Here is a 19,201-nt window from a genome sequence, read left to right as displayed (position 1 = left end):
CTAAAAATGGACAGAGTCCAATGGCAGAGAGCAGGAGGCCATCCTTGAGAGGGGAGTGACCAGACCCCTGCCCTATCTTTCCAGAATGTCATGAAACTCAGCTGGCTTTCCTGAACTTCAAACAGAGGCTTTTGAATGTAAGTGTCATGATGCCTACCCCCGGGGACCCAGACCAAGTCCAGCAACCCCGGAAGCAGGCATCAAGTTATCCTAAGCAAGCCCAACAACCCCTGCTAGGGGCTATTTGGGTCCAGTCCTGGCACCTATAGCACCAGGCTCATATGGAGAGTCAGTCCTGGCGCCATAGGCTAAAACTTACCTGATGCACACCAGGCTGCAAGAGCTCCAAGCCAAAAGAGGCTTGGAAGGGACTACTTTACTTAGGGACTATTTTTTTACTCGGGCGGGGCTGGGGAGGAATACTTACCTGGGACTACTTTGGAGGCTATTTAAACCACGCCCGAAGAGCAGCACACGCTTTGCGTTATTCTGCATCCAGCAGCGTAACGCTCACCGTGCCTGCAAGTCTGCATCCAGCCTTCTGCCACGCCTTCCTCGAGTTTGGCAGAACAAGAGCAATACCTTTGATCCTTACCTGAATTCCCGATCCATCGCGCCTTCGAGCTGGAAGAAATAAGTTATTTTATGCGCGTCGCCTCGCCTGCTGCAGCGCCACGCTGAACTCATCGGCCTTCACAGCATCTTCACATTCCACCGCATCCTCCTGCATGTTCCCGCTGCACTCCGGCACCTAAGGAGAAGACAAGAACAGCAAGGTGAGCCAAGGGAATACACAGAGGAATATTAGTTACTTCCCCCATAGACTTACCTGATTTTACCACCGGGGGTACTATTCCTCTTCACGGGTCGGCGCAGCTTCCACTGCATCTTCGTCGAACCCCGGCCCCTAAAGGGAAACAAAAGGACAGCAAGGTGAAACAAAGGGACTAACAAGGGGAACCCTCCTCACCACAATAGACATACCTGATTTTACCGCTGGAGGTATTATTCCCCGAGACTTCATACTTTCTCTCAGTGCCTGAATAAAGGAGAAAGCAACAGGTTACATATTGACATTATTTTATCGAACTGTGTTGGAAAATACAAATCCTTACCAGAATACTACCGGTTGCCACGAGGAACTCTTCATTAGGGTCAAGATGCATCCTGCAAGGAATCGGACAAGAGTGAAAGTCAGGCATTTGAACTCTTACGAACTTTATACTTACGGCGTCTTGCCGGGAATCTCGGAGTCAATATTGTTCTGGAACTCACCAATTCCTTCGAGCCCGTGAAGCAACTGGTTATCAACGCGCCCCTGCGCTCAATGCAGGATGGAGAGCTCATCTTTTCAAACCATCAGGTGAGACTATAAGAGGGGACATCAAAGGTGATCTGTGGGGAGAACAACGGGGTGGGGGATTTACGCTCAACTCCACGGGTGGTTAATTCCCTTTCTCCATTTGCAGAAGAATATTCCTACGGGCCAAGCAAACGAAGCTAGGTGGGCCAGTCCAGTCCGTCATCTCGGCTCTACGCGTCACATTGGTGGAGACCGCAGCTGTCCAGTTCCGATCGACGCCTCTGTGGGAGCCAGGTGAGCGCAACAGTGAGTAGAACTGAGCCCTGGGAAACCAAAAGGAGAAGGAATCTGATATTCTTAAATCCTTTGCCTTCATGGTGGGCGGGGGCAGGCACAACTGTGTAGATCCTTACCTTATTTAACTAAAAGATCCATTTAATTAATTACCCCTTTCGTGGAACACTACAGGGCGATTTTTGTTAAAATTCAAAATTAAAAAGCTCACTTCCCAGTGTGAAAAGAAAAACTATAGCCTACACTTTAATTCGGTAATCCTTTTTGTCCTGTTGACCCCAACTTCTGTAAGGAAGAGAGGTGTCTTTGTTCTTAAATCAGTCCAATCTCTTTGTCCAACGTTCCCCTAACACATGCCTATAAGTGGAGGGGCTGAAAATCCTAAATTCTGAAATTATCCCAATTTTGACCATCCAGCTTTCCCAACAGAGGCATTTCAGTTGAGGGGAAGTCTGAATCCAAAATGTACCAAATGTTTCAATTTTTTCTGCCAGACTTCCCCATCCCAGACCATAGTGGCGGGGGTCTGAAAAACAAACTGGAAAATCACCCTGTGTTTATTTTAAAGCGAAAATGTCAGTGAAATAATAATTGCCATATGTATTTGTACCAATCTTGAAACCCTAATGCTAACCTTTTTTTAAACTAATTTGTGTAATTGATTTGAGCAACAAGAAGTTAATGGTGAGCCACAAAGAAGGTGGCACGTGTAGCTCAGTGGGATTTCTATTACTTTTAATTTAAATAAATACAAATATATTTCCTGTTCACCGGCCTTGTTCTTGGCTCATTGGTAGCTCAGGAGGAGGAATCCAAGGGGCATGATATGCATCTGAAGTCGGGTTGAAGTAAGGAATCAATTATACAGTTTGGCGCATGACGCCTTGAGTGGGGAGGGAAGGAACTCCTGGTGTTGAGGCTTGCCTCTCAATAAACCATTGCAGTTGTTCATGATTATCTAGTACATGATTGCTAGCCCATAGAAAGCTATTTCCTCATTATCCTCATATTTATAAGGATTTGAGTCAAGAAACCCTGTCCAGCCTCATTTGGTATAGGGTCAGCCACCATTTTAGTCAAAGTAATCAGAGTGGGCCTGTCAATAGGAATTTGCATGTTGTGCCACTGTGTTATGGTCTTCGAAGACAACCTAGAAAATTGTTAGCAGTTGGCTAAAAAAGGAGACCCGGCTGTCTCCCATCTCCTCTCTTTGAAAATAGGCACGCAAGGTTAGATTTCAAAGATGCAGGAAACATCTGCTTCTAAGAACAATGTTATCAACATTTGTAGGGAGGGGGACCCAAAGTTTAGCATCCCCTTTGAGGAGGGCACATAAGTATTCCATCATTGGGCTTTATTAGGTGTTGCGATTTGAACTGTTGGTATGATGTATTTTTCTCAATCAAATGTTGACGGATAGCATTTTCAGGCCAAATTATCTGAAAAATGCAATTTGATAACATTAGGTGCAAAAAAGGACGGGGGGGACTGGGTATGGATGCAACCCCACACCCCTCTTAAAGTGCCTTTTGGGCCTTTTGGGAAAAAATGAGGATTCTGGAGTTTGTCAGGAAACTGCATGTCCGGTGTGTGACATGGATCCGGACTGCCGACATCATCTCTTTCAATGTATTTTTAATTGGTGGAAAGCAAGGTATCAACCCATTACTACATGGCACAAAATGCCGAATCTGAAAATATACCTTTTCTCTGCAGATAACGCCACAATTACATATGGGGTGTGGGTTATGGTAATATATAATGGAGAGGGAAATGGGGGGAACTGTGGGGGTCTCCCACCACATATAATTGAGTGAAAAGAAAAAGAAATGAACATTTTTGGGTTCTACATTTTAATTTGCCAATAATCACAAAAATCTGAAAGCTATAGGGGCATTCCATATTGTTATTCCTAGCCCATCACAGATGCAGCCATTGGATCAAAATGCGAATCAAAGTGGCAAATCCATTGGGTGGGTGGGAATGATGTAATGTCTTTATCTATCCATCGATCTGGAACTTCTATAGCCCAAAACTGTCACCCAAGGGCATCATAGCGCTCGTAAAGACACCAGCAGAAAAGATTGGTAAATAAATGAGACAGATTGTGCAAACAAGTAGGTTTTCAGAAAAGGCTTTAAACTGATTAAAATCTTGAATGGCACGAAGGGAGAAAGGAAATAAGTTAAAAAATGTTGGGCTGCCAACCGAGGAGGCACAGCCACCACTAAGTTCTAAGCAATAGCAGGGAACCGAGAGGAGAGCCAGAAGCACGGAGCACAGTATGAGCCCAGGGACATCAGGTGACATTTTCTTTTGCAAGAATATGCAGCCCTTAAAATGATATGCCTGATGAATCATGCACAGAGATTTACATGTTATGCGTGCTGCAATTGGAAGCCAATGACTTTCCCGCCGAGCCACAGATACTGGATGGCCATAAGGAATACCTTTGCCCAGACGGACTGCTGCGTTTTGCAGCACTTGTAAACTCCACCTCCTTAATTTCATTGTTGCATTGTATGGCTGTATACCCTTCTATACATCACTCTGTTACTTCCGAGTAAGGATTTAAGCTGTAAAACACTCTAAGAGGCTTACATACCTCCAGGCATAACTGGCTTTAATGAATATTAACAGTTATGGAAATGAATGGACTAGAATTAGGGAGCTTAAAACTAAAACAAATAGATTAGCAGCCCAAGCCAGGAAAATTCATTGGAAATTTGGTAGTTTCTCCATGCCACCTTTAATATCGTTTTATAAGCAGAAAGCTGCTCCAATAATTCTTTTTGGTGCGTAGACATCGCTGGGTGTTCCTTGGGAGACGTGGGATACACTAGAGGGAATATTTTGGCAGAGAGCATTAAGTCTCCCAAATTGTGTACCGATAGCTGTTATTAGATACGAGCTAGGGCTGGTGTCTATGTATGTGAGAGGGGTATGGGCAACATTATCACTGTTCAGGTAAATGATCTGTGAGAACAGCTAGATTCAATTTGATATTTGGAAGGCGGTAGGTAAAGTGATGGAACATTACGATTATGGTGTATTGCATGTGAGAAGATGTTATTAAAATTGGGAGTGTCAGAAGATCAATTCGGTGAAAAGAATCATGCGGGCAGACGATTGGAGAGAAACATTGGAGAAAAAGGATGAGATGTTTACACACTTGAGAGAGGACATTAAACATCTAAATAGGCTGCCTAAATATATGGGAACATGCCTGAATAGATATCATTGTGACCAATTTATACATTTTTACATGAATGTATTACCTACCAAGGAAATAATGATAGCTAGAGCATGGGAACGGACGATAAAGACGAGGGGTGCTGAGGCTGTGAAGTATGTAACCAGGTGACATAATTGAAACATTTGGTTATGAACTGTACAGGGTAATACAAGTGGAGTAATATATCTTTGAGTAATTTTATATGGGAATACCGATTGATGGGTGAAGAAAATTGGTGGCAACTATTATGTGGCTGCTAATTTTAGGATGACATTTGCTTTAACAGGAATCTTGGAAGGTATTAGCTTTCTTTTGATAAAGGAAGTGAGAAGAAAGGGAGAGGGGAAAACAGGAATAAATGACAGATAATTATTGGATTTTAAGATATTTGATGAATTGAATTATGAATCTAAGGATATTCTAAATTTTAGTAGTATTATAGGATTTTAGATGATGTGTTTTTGTTTGTTTTCATTTCTTCTTCTTCTTCTTCTTCTTCTTCTTCTTCTTCTTCTTCTTCTTCTTCTTCTTCTTCTGCTTTTTTGGTGCTCCCCTGTAATGGAATGAATTGATGTGATGAAGGATGGAATGGAATTGTTAAAAGTTTGTAATAAACAAAATAATTGAACAAATAAATAAATAAATAAATAAATAAATAGTTTCATGAAGAACTTTCAAAATCTTCTTTTTTTTACTTATTGTTAAATACATGTTACCGCTCATTTTCCCTTTGTAGCAGTTTCCCTCCAACCACTGATATTTTGGTCCCCTAAGCTCCACTCTTTTAACCGTTACCCCAACACTCATGTACATTTTGGGAACAGGTGAAATTCCCATTACAAATCTAATCTTGTAATAAGACATTTTTTGCTCTTTTGTTTAAACAAATAAATCTTATTAAAACAGGGTTAACACAAAATATTCCACGGCATAGGTCCTGTTCACTCCTTCCATGCACCATTCCATGGCGCTTAGGGGCATACACTGCCCCAATGCTACTTCAACTAGATGAACATATAGTCCGACACAGTGTCAGGACAGAAAGGGGGTACATTGCTAACATACTGCTGCCCAGTAGTTATAATAACAACACCCACACTTCTCACACAGAGCAGCAAGTTGTGTCACCCAGCCTTTGCACTTTTTTTTGGAGTCCCTAAGGTGCACGAATACGAGGAAGGCTGGGCCGTGAAGGGCCTGGTTGAATTAGGTACATTTCAGTAGACTTGAATGGAGCTTATGTAACCACCCTCTGCAGGGTCACTGGTAATAGTATGTGTGAAAACTGAGAGTGACTCTTTGGTGTTCTTGCATGGCCCTGTTCCAGGATGGGGTTCAAGATGTCTCAGTAATTCAATGGAAATCAGTGTTCTACGTGACTATCTGTTTTATATCCAAACATGATGTAATTTCCTGCAGCAACATCCTGGCATGTTAGCCAGAAGAACAGTCAGGCCTGGTCTCGGAGGTGGATCAGATACCCAGCTCAGGGGAATATCTTGCTGTGCAGTAGGAATAAAAGGTCTGGATGCAGACCATCTCTCTCCACCTCTTTGACTCTCTCTCTCTCTCTTTCTCTCTCACTCTCTGCACCCCTCTCACTCTATCTGTCTCTCTCTCTCTTTCACTGTCTCCCTCTCTCTCTCGCTCTCTCTATATATGTATATATATATATATTCAATGAAAAAACATTGGTTGCAGGGACATTAAGGTGAGAACTTATTGCAACAAACCCCCTGAAATTCAGCTAAAGCCACTTTAACCCCCCCCCCGTTGTGCAGCCTATGACAACAATGATGCATCACAAATTACATCACCGAAGATATCACTTCTGACATCACTAATGACATCATCTATGACCTAAACACAATTCATTGTATTAAAACATTGGATACTATTTAAAGATAACTTTTAGTTTGTACATTATGTGTTTTTTTAATTTTGAACATGTAATCACTTACAAAAGACACACAGAAAGAAATGTGCATCTATGTACATGTTTTCAAGCCAATGTTGAATTTTAAAACCCCATTTCATTCGTATGCATACATACATTTAGAGTAATAATCACGTCTGTTTTTCAATACCCATGTATGGAAATCTTAAAATATATCCTAATACATAGTAGTTCCTTGTTTCAAAGTACTTCTTCTGTCATTTACAAAATTATATGTGCACACATTTTGCTGACAGTAAAACAAATGTGTATTTACATATGTTTATTTTAAAACATAAATAACAGGGTTCAACTTGTGTCTCTTTCTATTTACTTCTGGTTTTTGTGTAAATGTATATTCAGATTATATCATAGTGAACATGTCTTAGATATATTTGGCACAAACAAAAATATCTGATCTCAGAAGGATAGCTCAGGGACAACGTGCTCGCATGGAAGCAAGACGGCACGGAGCAGCACAGGTTCTATCCCCGGATCTGCGCTTAGAAACCTCTGGGTATTAAGTGCGTTATAAATAACTTATCATATCATATATCATTCTAAGCAGTGTACTATGCATAATTCATTTTTTGATTAATTGCATAGCAATTTTTACAATGAACGTTGTTAAAATCCTAGTTCAAGGACATTCAGTCATTTCAGTGATCCTCTTGAGTTCCTGTTTTCAATTCGAAGATCAAGTTGCTTAGGGTTTGTTTCGTCTATCTCTTTGATTCTCCACTGTTTAAGTCCATGGGCCACATTACGAGGTAGGTGGTAAGGGATTACCGGCACCGGTAAGGACACCGGTGCCGGTAATCCCTTACCACCCTATTCCGAAGTCCTTTAGCGGGTCCCTTCCTTAACGCCTGGTTTTAGCAGGCGTTATGGAAGGGACCCGTTAAGGGACTTTGGAGCTAATAACAGTACAGCAGATTGCGGTACCGTTATTAGCTCCACCCCCATTCCCATTGAGCCCTATGGGGGCTCGAATCGGAATGGGGAATGGTTCCCGGAATGGGAATTTACCGGGTCCTCCAAGGTTGGAATGACCCGGTAAGTCCCTATTTCGGGAACCCGGACCCGGAATGCGGTACCCATGTGTCCTAGAAACAAGGTCACACCAATCACACATCTAGTGTCTTCCCCACTTGTCAGAAGTGCACATAGTTCGTTATATTCTAAGGTTGAGTAGTTTTTTAGGGGTGTGGCTAAATATCTTGACCTGGCGTCCTTTAGAGTACTGCATTCCAACAAGAGATGTAGGGTGGTTTCCGCCATGTCTCTCTGCTTACAAAAGCGACAGATGTCCGAGTCCGCTTGCTTTCTTAGCGCCTGAATTTCCTTTGTTTTTAAATGATTTAGGTGGAATCTCAGAAACAATCTGCTCAGTTGTTTGGCTGGCCATTTCTTTAGGTAACCTCTCACTTCTTGTAATTCATGGGGGGAGTTGGAATAGTCAAAATCAGGTGGTACCCACTATCTTATTCCAGGGTAGTGATCCAGTCTATTTTGTACATCTTTTTGGTGACTTTGTTTGGATTGGTTACTAGTGGTTCTTCTGAGCAGTCCAAGTCTTGTAATAGTTGATGGTTTGCATCCTTCCATCTTGTTAACATCTGATTGCAAGGCATAAAATAAGCAGTGTCGCGGAGCAATTTGCTATGCAATTCTGTAGGTTTGCTAATTAAATTGGAATTTGTGTAGCAAAGTTAGCTATTTAAGTTACCCTGTTCAATGAAAGCACAGCTCACCCTGCATTCTTCTCTTGCCTTCAGAGCTCTTTCCACCTTCTTTTCTCTGTTCACTGGAAGTTCAAAGGGGCGAATGCAGAAAGAGTGTAGCAGTAATTATCCCCTTCACTCATGTGCCAAAAGGCCTGTGTGGGAGTGCTACGCATATTTTATTTTTCAAATCATTGCTAACCAGAAATAATTGGGATAATACTATTAAGCTAACTGTATCCTGTCTGCCAAAGACCATTATGTGTTAGTTATTTTTTTAAAGGCTTTCAATTCCTTTTTTCTAAAAATGTAATCGGTTACATAATGCATAATTACAGTAATGCTACTGTAAAACACTACATTGTCTCCATGCTTTACAGTGAAGTGTATGTAAATCTCAGTGCCAACTAGATTTAATTTTGTTGGGGAAGATGTTTCATATTGACGAGTGGACCCCTTTGAAAATGTACATGACCAAACGGCCAAATGCTTTGATGGCAAACCTAGTCCTGTCGCCTGCTAGTTACATACAGCTTGCAACTGGTTATCATACTCCTTGACATTCTATCTTGCCATGTTGGCTTATACCAGCTACCCTGAAAGTGAGATGGCTGCAAACTACAATATTCTGCCTAGTTTGCCCAGTTCTCTGCCTGCTATGCCATCCACTCTGCTTAGTATTTTAAATAATGAACACACAAAGCTAACTTGATATTTACGTAAAGTAGCGATCAATAGTTTCATCCAGTCTGTACATCTACAGACCTACTGTAAAACTGTACACTGTAGTTGGCCTCCAGAGCTCACTTTGCTCTATGATTATGATTGCATTATATATTTGCACCTGCAGTACAGAGAGCTGGCCAAACTTTTTAGGAGCCTTTTTATAATATCTATTTATTTGTATTTTCACCCACTCGCATAGTAGAGTAGATTATAAGAAGGGCCAGTACAATTTGCAGGGGATGTTGGAAACTTTTATTTAAACTTTACTTTGTTTGCAGTAAATGTCAGATAAAAGTTTCACTGTGCATGGCTGGCCTCTGGGTGGCAGCAATGTGCCAAACTAAAGTCGGTCTGTGGTGACATGCACCATTTTTCAGAAAGAATTTGCAAGGCCTGACTTATCTCACTAATGTCTTACTTCAACAGTATACAAAACTGTGTATTGTTGCCCATCTTATATCTTGGGTACAATTATCTTCTGGAGGCATTAAAACATTTGTACAAAATTGGTTTGTTTGCTAATCAAGAAAATTTAATTAGCAAACTCTGCTGATCAATTTTTGAAAACTAATTTATGCCTTGGATTGGAGTCAGTGTCGAGCTCTTTCTTTATCAAGTCCAGAGCTTTGGATTTCTGGAGACACAGGAGTTTTCTGAACAGCATTAACGACGATCGAGCTTTTGTTGTTGCAAGCGAAGGTAGGCATAGCTCACGCCTGATTAGTACCATTGGTGTTGACTTTGCCAGGCCTAGAATTGCTCTCCAAAAGTAACTCTCCATTTTTAGCCAAATTGTGTCTGGAAGACACAGCATCGCGTCGACACCGTAAAGTAAGGACTGTACTACCTTCATCTTAAAGAAGTTCAATGCCGGAACAAGGGAGTAGCGTCCATATTTACGGTCCGTTGCTTTCGCTTGGGCTGTCAAGGACCTCAGCTTCGCCCGTAGTGCGTCTTGCATGGCTGTCTCTTTTTGGTGGTTACACAGCATAACTCCCAGATATTTCAAATTTAGGACCTCTTCCAGTCCCTGACCGTCTATCTTCCAGATGAAGTTCTTTCTTTTTTTCTTGACCTTACCCCTCAGCATGATTTTAGTTTTTATTTTCTTTAGTTGTGGGTTGTTGTTTTGCAGGTAGGTCACTAGTTCTCCAGTTGTCATTGGAGCCCGATTGGTGTAAGGTCCAGAAGAATAATATCATCGGCGTACAGGAGCCTAGAAAGGTTCCCCCCACCCAGTGTTGGGGGAAAACTTCTGACTCATCCCTGGGTCTCTTTGTAGTCAGCTATGAAGGCGTTGTAAAGTGAGGGGGCCAGCGGGCACCCCTGCTCCACCCCTCGGTACGTCCTTATTTCTTCGGATAGACGGCCGTCACAGCTCAGGCGTACCCTCATCGAGGTCCCTTCGTGTAGTGCCTGGATTGATTCCAAGATTGATGCTGGGCACTGTCTGACCTGTAGTTTTTCCCAGAGACGGTCCCTATTGACCTGGTCGAAAGCTTGGACCAGGTCAATAAAAGCCACATACATGATTGTTCCTCTTTGGAATGCCATAGACTTGATTGTGTTTATCGTCAAGATGTTGACCGAGGTTCCTGCGTTCTTGGTAAAACCTGATTGGAATTGGTCCACGAACTTTACTTTACCCAACCAGCTTCGAAAGTTTTTCAGGGCCAAGGAGGCAAAGACCTTGCCAATTACATCAAGCAAGGCGATGGGCCAGTATTGGTTAGGATCGTCTGGTGCCCCCGGCTTAAAGATCGGGACTAAGATGGCTCTAGCACAGGATTGCGGGACCGCTCGTTTGGCGTTGCAGTTATCAAAGATCTTGCTGATCAGCTAGGCCCACAGTTGGGGGTATTTTTTCAACTCTAAATTAATCAGCCCGTCGGGTCCTGGGGCCCTTGAGTTGTTGAGCTTCTTGATCATGTTCAAGATAGTTTCTTCCACACTACAGATGTTCCATGTTGTTGTTACTTTAGACACTTGGGTTTGGAGTTTAGGTGTTAAAATGTCTTTTACTGACGTGGGCCATGAGTATAGGTTAGAGAAATGCTTCAACCATTATGTTTCCCCTATGTTGTTTTGTAGTTTGTTGTTAGAACTCTTTGCTGTTCCTTTGATCAGGTTCCAAAAGTCTTTGGATTTTTTCACATTTAATGCATGCAGCATTGTTTCTGCGTCTTGTTGGCACATACTATGTCGATGTTGAATTAACCAATTTCTGTACTCTTTTTTGGCGGATTTCCACCTTCTTGTGTTTTCTTCTGTTGGAGCCTTTTTTACTACTCTTTTTAGTTGGTGAGTTATTCGTTGTCTTTTTACTAGTTCCCCGTTATATAGATGATTGTGGTTTGATGGAGGAAGTTTGGTCTTTCCAGTTGCCCTGCTGTATCTTGTTAGGAGGGGGGTTAGTCCAGCCGTTCTTCATAGGTGGTGTTGTTCCTGGGATTTTTTGCGGTTGGTCACCTGTACTGCTCTGATATTTTTTGAATGGCACCCTCCGTTAGTTTCAAACGTGACCCTTCCACATCCTAGTTCAGTTTCCAAAGGTGCGTACAGTTGCGGCCCATGCAAGGCCGACCGTATGGCCGTTAAGATGTTATGGTCACTGTGCTCTGTTGGAATCACTTGCAAGGCCTCCATGTATGTCAATAAGTCTTTCGATACATATATGTGATCGATGGTCTTCTGTTGGAGGCCTCTTTGCCATGTGGGGGTCTTTAAATTGGTCTTTTTCCTTAACCAATATAGGTTGTGCATATCTCTGTCTGCCATGAAGGTTTCCAGTAGATTGCCTCTTATCACGCTGGGAGAGTCCGGTTTTCCGAAGTTTCTGTCTGTTCCTACACCTGAGTAGGCTGCGTTAAAATTGCTGTTAATTATGGCGTGATGCCATTGATGTTCTGCGGCTGCATTGTCCCATATTCTGGCGAACACGTTCAAGAAGTCTTCATTTGTAGTTGCTTCCGGATTCCATATGCGTTGATTACCAAGAGTTTCTCCTTCACTTTCTTTCCAGATTTCCCCTCAATGCGGGTCCAGTTTAAAACGGCCTCTTGGGTCAGCTAAGATGAATGAATTACCTCTTGCAGGTCTAGACCGCAGCCTGAGCGTATTGCCATTAACAGGCCTACTGGTGGATGACCTCTCTGGCCTTTTTGTGCTTCAGTGAAAACCAATACATATCCATCCAGTTGGGGTTTCTCGGTCAACCACTTTTCCTGAAGGCATAGTAAATCAAATGCCCCCAGGGTGACATCACTTTTGGTCAATAGGTGGTGGAAGCCTCTAGTGTTCCAGCATCCCATGGTGAGGGTTAGTCGAGATCTTCTGTGCCTATGAGGTAAATCTACGTCGGCTCGAAAGTCTTGTTTGTCTGTCCTCGTGGGTGGTGGCTAGTTCTTATGGGCTGGTGTGTTTCGTGTCTTTGTCCACGTCCAATTTTTTGGTGACTTTGTCGCATTCATACCGCTGCTCCTTTGAGACATCCGGGTCTCCTTATCAGGACTGTGTCTTGGTGCCCATCCAGTTTGTATCTTTGGTCGTGGGCCTTCCGGTCTGCGGTTTTCGTCTTTCCTTGTGTCTTAGAATGTTTCTTTCTACTCTGTCTCCTGTCGTTGTCCGTGCTCTTTTTCATAATGATGATGGGAATGTGGGTTTTCATTTGATGGCCGGGGCGTTTCTGAATCACTGTCACTCATTGCCTGGTCTTCATGTTGGCTTTCTTTTCTGCTGCTTAGGGGGGCCCTTTGCCCATCACTGTCCCGTTCTTTTGTTAGGTTGTAAGATCCGTCTGCTTTATAGGTTCTGTTGGTTGTCTTGTGCATAGATTTTTCCTGGATTGGGTGTAGTTCTGTCAGGACATATTCCAGAACACATAAATTCTCTTCCTCTTTCGTCAGTAGATGTTTGATTACTTTTGAGGAGATGTGGGGTAAGGAACAGTCTTGCCTCCCTGACCCACAAGGTTCCACCATCCACAGATCAGCATTTTGGATTTGTCTCAACCCAGGTATTTTGCTAAAGATGTTGAGTATCGATGTCCTGTTCAAAATTAGATCGTCGTCTCTTTCCTGCCTTCATTTTAGTTTGAAGATGCAGGCACTGTTGATTTTCTTGCTTAAAATCTCACTTTTTCCTAATTCTCTATGGGCAGATGAGGTATGGTCGAATTTCCTTTCATTACCCCACTTAGATGTTGTTTTTCCCTTGTGCGGGTTAGGTTTAAATTTGGGTCCTTGAGCCTTCTGTCCTTTTCTGCAGACGGTAGCCGATATCTGTTGGCTTTTTCTTTATCATCTCTCTCACAGTGTTTATTTAGATTATTTCCCGGGTTGTTCGTTACTGACCTTGGGAATTCCCTGCCACTTGCCCCCTTTTGTTCTCTTGGCCTCACCTGTTTGGAAGGATGGCAGGAGTTTATGTCTTCAGACTCCATGTTGGAGCTTCTTGGGGAGGTCATTAGATCGTGTAATCGGATCTTCTTAGCTGGCTCTGGATGGTGGTTCATTGCATTTGGGCTATCTGCTTTTCTTTTTAAAGTCGGGACTGAATTTATCTCTGAGTCGGTATAGGTGCTCCAGTCCGAGTGTGCGCTCATCAAATAGCACGTGTTTGTACTGTGGGGTTTACGTGTACCGCTTCCTTTGTTTTCAAGAAAATGTGTTTTACATTATCTTGCCCCTTTTTTAGTCGAGTGTCTTCTTTGTTCCTTTCTTTGTTGGTTTACTCTTTGCGAGGAACCCGTCCTGCCTTGTCCACTTTCTTAGCTTGTCTTGTTGCTTCTGTTTGAGAGCAATTGGCAGAAGTTTTTCCAGTGAGATCTCTTGCCTGCTTGAATATGCCAAATGAAAAAGGCGGGTTTGCTGTCCCTTCTTTTCCTTTTGTTTTCTGCTTGGGACCCTTGGCTGGGACGGAAAAGGGGTTCTCTAAGTCCAGGTTGTTTATGGTAGTGCTTGGCTCTCCCTGATGGTAGTTGGAGCTGGCCTTATCTGCCTCAATTATACTAATGATCTCTGTCAGAGGGTCCGGGTTTCCTTGTTGTGGGTTGGCAGATGGGTTTAGGGTGTGGTTTTCCTTCTCACATACGTTGTTTTCGGGCGAGCTACCCAGTATCTTCATTTTCCCCCACGGGTTGGGTGGGACTGGTCGACCTCTGTTTCCCACGATGTTCAATCATGTCTCTTTTTGCTTGTTCCCAGTCTGCCTGAAGTTATTGCCTAAGTGAATCATTTAAGGTCTGCCTGTTTCCTTCTCCAGCCATAATGAACCCTTACAAGTGGTTCAGTTTCAAGTTCATTGAGGCGATCAAAGACATTTGATCACGCAGGGTGTCATTAAGGGGCTCATACAGTTTGCTAAATGGCATGAGGGTGATGGTTATTGTTGACATTATTGATATCAAGTCAAGCTTTTTCTGTGGAGAGTCTTTTAATTCTTGATGATGTAGTTCACTTAGGCGTCTAGACGGGATAGGTGTAGTAGGTGAGGAATACTGTGTACGAACTGGTGTTGGCTCGGACCTGCTTCTTGGCTTTGGGATCGGGTCAGGAGATCTCAAGAGGGCCTCCACTTGAGTGGCCACTAATCTATTTTATTTTCTGTGGGATTTGCAACCTCTTGAGTTTCAACCCTTTTGTTACAATTGGAGGCCAGCGTAACACTCGTTGAGTTTATGTGTGGCCTGGTCCACTCTAAGTTTGTTTCCCGGTCCCCCATTCTTTGTTTTTGTGCTGAGACCACTTTCTCCACATTTGCTTCTCTCACTTCAAAGGGTAAAGTCGTGGACAGATTGTTCTGCTTTGTTATACCCGGGTTCTGATCAGTCTTTGAAGCGGAGACTGATGGATTTCTAAAGTGCCATCTGAGAGGGGAGATAAAATTGTCAGGATGGTTCTTGAGTGTTAAAAGTGACGGTGCTGCCTTGTTTGTATCTGCACAAGCGGGGATTCGGTCCTCCGTCCGGAGAACACTCTCCAGCATATCCCCACCCGATATTTCTACCAGGGTGACGTCCAAGAGACTAACACGTATCTTAAAGAATTTTTCTACTGTTCTGCGTTGGTTGTGTGTTGCGCCAAAGTTTTAGGATCCACTTTTTTTAATTAATATATTGTGCTTTATTTCTTCCCACGGAGTGTCTAATTAGCTTGCCCACCATGAAACGACTACCTTTGGAGAAGGTGTTGTGTTTGCTTTTCGTTGTTTGGGGTAGAACTTTATGTTCACGATGTGGTATGGCTGCTTCCTGGTTTATTGTTGTAGGTGTCTCAGCTCTCGTTGTAGTGCGTGGTTGCAGGTCTACGTCTTCTGCATGAAACGAAGTTGTTTCATTGCTTTCAATTACATTTTCGCCATATTCCGATTGCGGAGATGGAAATTTTCGGGACTCCTGCTCGGTTGTTCCCGTTATTGGGTCGTCTGTGTTCAATGTCTTATTACCAAGTGGGTCGAGTGCTTGCTTTGCTCTGGATACGATAGAGTCACTTTTGGAACTGCTCCCTTCCTCAGTTTCTGGCGCCGTTTCTGTGCTGAGGTGAGGCATTAGTTGCTTGTTTACGATGGTTTCCAGGGTGTTCCCTGCTTCTGTACGTGGCTAAATTATAGTACTGGCAGTTCTTAATTGAGGCGGGGTTTCAGTTGTAGTTTCCGTGTTCTAGGGGTTAGGTGGGTCCCCTGTTTCTGTCTCAATTGACCCAGGCTGGGGTCCTCCTCCCCCCTCCGCCTGCCCCGGGTCTTCCCCACCCATTCCCCCGGACGGCATAGGAAGGGGCAGATGCATGTCCAAGCCCGTTGGAGGCAGCTCCTCCCTGTGTACCAGTGCTCAGACGTCGAGACTCTCCTTCCGCGTCTCAATCGCCCCCGCCTGACTCCCCGCCATGCGCAAGCTGAGAGGTCCGTTGGCCCCCTCTGGGACCATGCTCCTTACAGCCAGCGACTTAGCGGCAAAGAGTTTGGCAGCTCAAGTCTTGAGGTTAGTTTTGAGTGTTGTTGTTGGTTCTTTTGGGGGGCGAAGAGTATGTTTGTTTGGGTTCCTGAATTCAGGACTTCCTCATAGAAGGAGTTTGGGGTTGCACAGTGTTGAGCGGGGTAACATAAGTCTCTTACCGGTATTGTCAGCTGGCACCGGCAGTCCTCGCCACAAGTCTTGTAAGTCTTGTGTCTCCAACGGCGGTGCTAAGGCTTCCTGCGTCTGCATCAGCATTGCTGAGTTAGAGGGGAAGGTGTGGTCTAATCTCCTTAGTCTCCTCAATGTCGATGCAGTGTTTGACAGTGCTTCGGTATACACTGTTAGCTGGTTACCCGCCTGTGGTGAGGCTTCTTGGATATGTCTGTGTCAAGTGGTAAGGATGTGCGTTCTCCATCTAATTTCGGGTCCCGCACCACTGTCTCCGTTTCCGGATCACAGTGCTCTGCTCATCCCATACAGGTCGCCATTATGGTTCTCCGCACAGTTTGTTCTGACAGCGGAACAGGACTTCTCTGGCCTTCCCCTGCCTGCCACAGTCTGCCAATGTCTGGAAACACTCTGCGACTGCACTCCACGGCCTGCTCCGCAGCCACCTAGGGGTTTTAAGAGGTAACTGGAACCGCCTCTTAATGAAACCCAAAGACAGACTCTCCAAGGTAGTGGTCTGCCAATGTCTGCAAACACTCTCCGACTGCACTCCGCATAATTCAGATATCATCTTTTACCAAAGCACTACAAAGTAAAGCTTCACAAGTAGGTATATGATGCAACTCCTTGAAAAGCTGGCCATTTCTCAGCTAATCCTTCATTCTGACTCTGTTGGCTGTCTCCATGGCCATCAGTCTGGCTTTAGATCCGGCAGAAGCACGGAAACTGCTCTCCTGAACATACGTGAAGATCTGCTTTCCAACCTTGACTCTAGCTTTACCTCTGTCCTCATCCTACTCGATCTCTCCTCTGCCTTCGACACGGTCAACCATCCTGCTCAACCGTCTCTGTGATAAACTGGGCATCACCGATCAGGCTCTGGCGTGGCTGGCCTCTTTCATCTCTGATCGACCCTCCCAGGTCCAACTTGGGTCCTTCCTATCATCTATCTTCCTCTCCACCTGTGGTGTTCCCCAGGGGTCTAACCTCTCGCCGTGGCTTTTCAACCAATACCTAGCAACTCCCACCCGGTGTATTGCCATTTTCTGCTCAAACTTCCAGTGCTACGCGGATGATACTCAACTCATTTTCAGGCTGCCCTCGGCCACCTCCTCCACCTCTCTCATCACTGATTGCCTAACTGCCATTCAAGATTGGTGTGCCGTCAACGATCTTTGTCTGAATGCCAACAAGACTGAGATCCTCCTCATCGGCACACCATCACCTTCCTTTTCCCTCACTCTCTGGCCAGCCTCCCTTGGCCCTCCTCCTATCCCCACCTGTGTTGCCAAGAACCTTGGTGTCACCTTTGATTCCACACTCTCCTTCTCCGCCCACACCACTGATGTATCAAAAAAGTCTAACTTCCTACTGCACCTCCTCAGAGGTACTCTTCCTTTCCTCTCATTCCCCCAGAAGCTCACTGTCTCCCAAGCTCTGGTTCTCTCCAAGTTGGACTATTGCAACAGCCTCTTTCTTAATCTACCTACCTCTACTCTCCGCCCTTTGCAACTTATCCAGAACCAGACTGTGAGACTTGTCCTTGGCCTCAAGCCCTGGGATCGTATCTCTCCAGCTCTGAAATGTCTCCATTGGCCCCCAGTCAATGCAAGGATTAAATTCAAAACCCTCTGCATTGTCCACAAGGCTTTCTGGGGCCTGGGTCGAACATACCTCTGCAAATACCTCCTTTCTCCAGCACTCCGCTCCTCTACCTCTAACTCCCTCAGGGTCAGTCGTTTCTCAAAGAAATGATCTGGGGGAAGATCTCTGTCTTCGGCTGGGGCCTCCCTCTGGAACAGCCTCCCTGCTACTCTAAAACTTGAGGAGAACCATCTCCAGTACCGGAAGCACCTCAAGACCTTCCTCTTTGCTTCTGTCTTTGCCCCCTCTCCCTTGCTGATTCTACTCTCCCTCAGCACCATGCACCCTCTTTCATCTGGGCCCAGGTACCTGCTCCTCTTGCCACCCACACGCACTGCCTCCGGGCCACCCCTTGCACTGGGGATCTGTATCTGTACCCATACAGCCCCCAACCTCTTTTTTTTTCTTCCTGCACTTATCAGACCTACCCAGCCTGCTGCCTTAAACCCAGCACTGCCACTTGTGGCTGCATTCCCTCTGTTTGTTGCCTTTTTATTTATTTATTTATTAATTTATTTATTATTATTTATGTTTTTTTCCTCCTTGCTCTGCACTCTCCTTTTTTTCCCCTTCCCTGCACTTCTCCCTCTCCCCCTCTTCCATGCACTTCCGCATTCTCAATGTCACTGGACCTAGTAAGATCGTTGTTTTTGTTCTCCTCTGTTCCCCTTCCCTTGCCTTGTCGCGCTCTGAAACACTTGCGTATGAGCGCGATAGAAATAAAATATCAATATCAATATCAAGTATTGATGATTACTGTTTTAAACAATGTACTCATTGTTATGAACTGTTCTAAAATGCTAATATCACATATGTAGAAACGTAAGGGTGGTCTAAATATGGGAAAATATGGGAAAATACCTAGAGAGGTCTTATGTCTGATGTCATTAGTTAAATAATCTTTGATGTCATATATGATGTTGTTAGGAATGTCACCATTGATGTCATCAGTAATGCCATCAGTGATATCATAGATGGCATCAATAGTGATGTCATCATTGATGTCATCTATGATGTCATCATTGTGGTCATAGGCTGCGCAACAGGTGGCACGAATTTAAGGCGGCTTTAGCTGAATTTCAGGGCATTTGCTGTTTTAAGTTCTCACCTTAACTTCCCTGCAACTATGTTTTTTTTTTCTTGAATTTCAAAGGTTTTAGTGCAATGTATTGCTCACTGTAACATCCCTGCAACTAAAGTGTTTTCCTTGAATTTCAAG

This window comes from Ambystoma mexicanum, chromosome 8 (assembly GCF_040938575.1).
Source record: "Ambystoma mexicanum isolate Mex_15411 chromosome 8, UKY_AmexF1_1, whole genome shotgun sequence".
Lineage (NCBI taxonomy): Eukaryota > Metazoa > Chordata > Amphibia > Caudata > Ambystomatidae > Ambystoma > Ambystoma mexicanum.
Note: the sequence above shows the minus strand (reverse complement) of the source record.